General features: G+C 33.9%; 1 pseudogene; it reads left to right on the forward strand.

Annotated features, from left to right (window-relative positions):
- Positions 1-2,497: 2,497 nt before the first annotated feature.
- On the forward strand, positions 2,498-4,369 carry LOC100734365 (heat shock cognate 71 kDa protein-like; annotated as a pseudogene).
- The last annotated feature ends 1,922 nt before the right edge of the window (positions 4,370-6,291 follow it).

The following is a 6,291-nucleotide window of genomic DNA, read 5'->3' on the forward strand; positions in this document are numbered from 1 at the left end:
GATGTCCAGGCATTCTGTCAGCGGCAGATTATCTACCAAAACTGTATTATTGTACCATAGAGTCATGAACCAGGTTATTTTTGTTAGGAATTGTTCTTATTAATGTCTTATTAATGTCTCGGTAATGTCTTAATAAGAAATGTTCTTATTAATGTCTAGGTAAAGAGCAAGAAAGGTGCCATTCAAGTATGGCATTGAAGTGTTCATATATATGTAGCAAAATTCCTCAAATGTACTTCAAGAAGAAGCAGTAGATATAAGTATCAATTTGTTCAAAATATCTTGTTTTATATAAATTCATATTATGTTTCCTTTCTAGGAAACATACATTCAAGTATACATTCAAGTATACAGACATACCCCATATTCTATCTAAATTTATATAGAATTAATGTTCAAAGAAAAAATCATTGTGTTTTATACACCTTGAGTTTCTACTTCTAGGTACAATATGGGCTGAAAGAGAAATTTGAAGGTCAACACATAAAAATATTTAAATATGTGTATTAATTTTTATCCACATTTAGTGATGATGAAGAAAGTTAAAAAGTTCACTTATACTCTGAATACCAAAAATAGTCATTGTGGATATTTTATTGTGTCTTTTGTGTATCATTTATGTAAATATATACTTACTGTCAAATAAGAAAACTAAGATATTTTGAATTTATAAAATCTTTGAAAACTACATTTTAACTTACCAAGAATTCATTCCGAGATTTTTTAGAACGATTAAATCTTTTGTGAGAATGATTACTCAGTCATAACTTGATATATTAAATTTATTTCATGCCAAAATGTACTACTTTTCTGAATAATTTATATAAACTGAAAATAATTTATATTTAACCCTTTTGTTGGTTTTCTATTACAACACTTCTCTTTATTTTTCAAAAATAAGACACCCCTACCTCCACCAGACATGAAGGAGAAAATATCAAGGCAAGGATTTTGTGAAAGCCAAGTTGGAAGATGTTCTGGTGTAATATTAAAGTAAGTCTTAACAAGAAACCACCAAATATCTTTTTCATTTACAGACTTTGCTATCAATTTTGGTTCACACTTTCCTGTATCTTTTTCTGGGAAATCCATTGCCAAAATCACTTCTCTGATTCCTGGTACCTGATAACTTGTCTTGTCTTGGCATTACTATTCATTCCTGACAACTTCTAGGTCTAACCCTGAGTGAAGAGGTTACTGACTTTTGAAATGCATTCATTTCATTGCAGATGCTATAGACTCACCTACTCCTCATGTATCCGAGTGCCACTAACAGACTCATACTCTATACGCCCAAGAGTACTTCCTGGAAAATGAAGATAGTCCCCAGCTTAACTAACAGGATTCACTGAGGCTTGCATGTGATAAACTATACTAAGAACTTAAAAGACAGCCTAACACATAGTAGATGTTATATGTATTATGTATTTTTATATTAAAGAACAAAGAATGGGTATAACCTTGCACTGCAATTTAAACTACTGTGTCCATTGAGTCTCTACTTTAATTGACTCTGTGTTGACATTGGATCTCTGCTTGAATTCTGTCATTGCTATTAGCCCACTCCTAAATCCACTTATAAATATAAGGAAGATCTCACATTTATGTTTCTAAAGATCTTTAAAACCACCTCTTCATTCCCTTTTATCCTATCTTTTCTTCTACTGTTCCTCTTCCTTTATCTTCTTTCTTTACTTCTTCCCTTTTACTATCTCCTTTCCTCCTTTCATACAACAAAAATGAATTCACGTCATTGAATTCTTTGTCATTATTCTGAATTATCCCTTATAATTGTCCTGTCTCCCTGTGTACTCAGTTTACATTGCTCTATATGCTGACCGCCCTTTTCAAAAACTAATTTCTTATATCAAAAACTGACAAAGAAACCCATAGCCAGAGTGGGCACACAATTGTCCACCATGATTTGCTATAATTTCTCAAGGAATATTTTTATCTTCTCAGAGAATTTAAGCCTTAATATTTTACCCAGAATTTTAGATGAAGCACATGATAAAATTTCAGATGAAGCATATGATAAAATTTAACATTTTACAAAATCTTTGTGAACTAATCTTTGTGAAGAATGACCTCACACAGCTACAAAGAATATCTATGAAATTTTCTCACACTAGCTAATGAGATAAATAGTGTCAAGCATCAAGCTCTTCCTATTCCTGTTCAACATTGTACTGGGGGGCCATTACCAAAAAAACAGAGGAAAAATTCAGCACATGACCATCTATGTAGAAATCCTGAGGCACTGAAATGATATTAAGACTAATGAGTAGGATTATTAGCGATGTCATAGAATATAAAGAAAATATACAAAAACTATTTGCTTTTCTATATACTCACTGAAAATTAATATTTAGGGTATCATCTAAAATATCAATCCAAGCTCACTGAATGCTCCAGAAGCCTAGTAGGTTTTTCTGTTTTCTTTGACAGCAGAGCCTGGCTATAAGCAATCAACCATGTCAAAGGAACATACAGTTGACATGACCTAGGTGCCACCTACTCATGTATCAGTGTCTTCTAGCATGAAAAGTGGAGATAATCTCCAATAAGCAGGGGAATCAAACTACTCCAAATTACATTGCTTTCACTGATACTGAATGACTAATCGGAGATGGCGGAAAAAAATCAAGTGTTGATGAACCCCACCAACATAGTTTCTGATGCCAAGCATCTGATTGAACATAGATTTGATGATGCTGTTGTCCAGTCTGGTATTAAGCATTGGCCCTTCGTGGTGGTGAATGATGCAGGCAGGCCCAAGATTCAAACAGAATACAAAGGAGAAATAAAGAGCTTCTATCCAGAGGAGGTGTCATCTATGGTGCTGACACAGATGAAGGAAATTGCAGAAGCTCACCTTGGGGACACTGTTATCGATGCTGTGGTCACTATGCCAGCTTACTTTAATGACTATCAGCATCAGGCAACCATAGACACTGAAACCACTGCTGGTCTTAGTGTACTTAGAATTATCAATGGGCCAACAGCTGCTAATATTGCTATGGCTTAGACAAAAAGGCTGGAGCTGAAATAAATGTGCAGATTTTTTATTAAGAGGTAGCACTTTTGATGTGTCAATCCTCGCTGTTGAAGGTGCAATCTCCAAAGTGAAATATATAGCTGGAGACACCCACTTAGGTGGAAAAACTTTTGGTAATGAAATGGTCAGTCCTTTTGTTGCTGAATTCAAGTACAACAATAAGAAGGACATTAGTGGGAAGAAGAGAACTGTCTGCCATCTTCCTAATGCATGGGAAAAAGTTAAGAGAACCTTCTCTTCTATCACCCAAACAAGTACTGAGATTGATTCCCTCTATTAAGGAATCAATCTCTATACCTCTCCATTACTCATGCTCAATTTGAACATTTGAATGCTGACCCATTCCATGGCACTGTGGACCTTGTGAAGCAGGCTCCTCAAGATGCTAAACTAGACAAGTCACAGATCTATAACATTGTCCTAGTGGGTGGTTCTACCCATATCCCAAGTTCATAAGTTTCTGTAAGACTTCTTCAGTGGAAAATAATTAAGAGTGTCAATGCTAATGAGGCTGCTGCTCATGGTGCAGCTTTACAGGCAGCCATTCTATCTGGAAACAAGTCTAAAAATGTTCAAAATTTCTGCTTTTGGATGTTGCTCCTCTTTCTCTTGGTATTGCAATTGCTGCTGGAGTCATGACAGTCCTCATCAAGCATAGTACCACCATTCTTACCTACTCTGACAACCAGCCTGGTGTGCTCATTCAGGTATATGAAGGTGACTGTGCCATGACCAAGGATAATAACTTGCTTGGCAAATTTGAACTCACAGGCATACCTGCCACACCCATAGTGCTCTTCAGATTACAGTCACTTTTGATATTGATGCCAACGGCACCCTCATTATGGACAAAAGTATAAGAAAAAGGAACAACATCACTATCACTAATGATAAGAGCTGTTTGAGCAAGGAGGACATAGAGCATATAGTCCAGGAAGCAGAGAAATACAAAACTGAAGATGAGAAGAAAATGGACAAGGTGTTCTCCAAGAATTCAGTGGCATTCTATGCTTTTAATATGAAATCAGCTACTGAGATGAGAAACTTCAAGGCAAGATCAATGATGAAGCTAAATAGCAGATCCTTGACAAATGTAATGAAATCATCAACTGACTGGATAAATCAGACTCTGGAGAACGAAGAATTTGAACATATGCAGAAGGATCTAGAGAAAGCCTGAAATCCCATCATCACCAAAATGTACCACAACGCAGAATGCATGCATGGAGGAATGTCTGGAGTTTCCCTGGTGAAGGATCTTCTCCCTCTGGTGGTGCTTCCTCAAGGCCCACTATTGAAGAGGTTGATTAAGCCAACTCCAAATACAGTGAGTTAGCATTCTTCCACAACAGCAATAAAATCAAAGAACCTAAATTTTTAGCAAATCCTGTGACAGTTACTAAAATTTAACGGCTATGGTAAAGGTCTGGGCATTCTCAACACTTGAATAATGGAACATATACACAATAAAAAGAAAACACTGAACTTTGTAAGCACTATACTATAAGTGGAAATACAGTGTCTTCAATAAAGCCATTTAAAATTGGCACCATAAAAATAAATAAATAAAATATCAGCCTGAAATATTCAATACTAACAAAATATGGGCAAGAACACAAAAGTAGAAAATATCACTGAAGGAATTAAATATCAGCACACATATCTATGTTTTCAGTAGGTAAATCTTATAATAATCAGAAATCTAATTTCTATACAAATTGAGCTCCAAGCATGATGAAATTTCATTAGTTTTGGTTAAAAGATAATACTTAAAAAATAAATTTAGAATGTTGGTGAACGTATAAAAGAATGAAGAATCCCCCAAACAGACAAAAAATAATTTAATAAAGACAAAGTTAAGATACTAATATTACCTCATTCAAGACTTAGCCATAAAACTAAAATAATCAAATTAATGAATGTAAATCACTGAAATTGAGTGGAAAGTACAGAAAAAGACATATAAATACACTATAACTTATTTTTATTTAGATAACAAGGTAATTTAATTACAAAGGGTAGTCATTTAATAGCAGGAAATAGATGCCATATGGGAAAACTTAACCTTGACACTTATCTCACACCATATACAAAAAGTAATTCAAAACTAATTAGTAATGTTAGTGTAAAAGTTTAACTATCAAAAGGATATAACTGCCCTATCCCTTATAGTAATCATTTACCATATGCTATTACTGTGCACTTAAACTGTAGTTAGTCATATGTAAGTTATGCTAAACTTTTAAATACACACCACTCTTCATGGATTTACTATCAAAAAAATGTGTTTTTTCCCTGCAAATACCCAAAGCATTACTAAGAAAAATAAGATTGAGTCATGTTAAGCCCTTTATTCAAATTAAATATGAAGTCTTGTCTTTAGCATACATAGGCATGTATATGCATGTGCATCAAGGACTTGATAAATAATAAAATGTGAGAATTTCATGTGCATCTTGCTGGAAATAAGAAATAAGACATTCGGCAGAAATCAGAATGTTAATGACCACAGCAGTTGACACAGAGTGAGGTAAAACAAGAGAAGAAGATAAATTGTGATTTTTTTGAGAAGAGTAAAAAAAAAATAAAAACTCTTACTCTTTTTTTATATAGACACTGACATTAAAATAAGAATCAAGTGAGCAGTTAAACCTATATTTTGTTCAAAAATATTGATCAGGTCAAAATACGTCTTAGCAAAAAGTAAGTTCTCAAAACAAGCAAAACCTTAAAAGTTATGTGTTATAGAGACTAGAAGTTGATTTTAAAAAACAGAACTGAGGATAGAATGTGATGTTACAATTTCTTGAGAATCAGAAGATTAAATATTGATGCCCAATCGATAAATAAAGCACCTAAGGTGACAAGTTAAGTAATTGTAAATTGGACTTTAGAAAATAATACAAAGTCCTCTTCAAGTCCTTGTTCAGTTGGCTCTAACTACAGCACTTGTTAAAAATAGTTTTCACTTTGTATTTTAGTGAAAAATCAAATACTCACTTCAGCTCTTAGAAAGCCTTTTCTGAAAGAGTAAACTTTTTCATCTTAAAGATGAATCTATGCCCCTTTTCTTCCTTGAAGCATCTGTTTTATGAGAGGGATACCCAGGGTGTAGCAGCCACTGCAACCAGGGAGCATATGCCACATATAAACAAAAGAGACATGCATCTTGTAATTAACACTAGGTTTCTCTACCATTTAGAAATAAACACAACACATTAAAAATTAAAAGC

The sequence above is a fragment of the Cavia porcellus genome, unplaced genomic scaffold (genome assembly GCF_034190915.1).
Source record: "Cavia porcellus strain 051 isolate PalLab524CR breed Dunkin Hartley unplaced genomic scaffold, mCavPor4.1 scaffold_13, whole genome shotgun sequence".
NCBI lineage: Eukaryota > Metazoa > Chordata > Mammalia > Rodentia > Caviidae > Cavia > Cavia porcellus.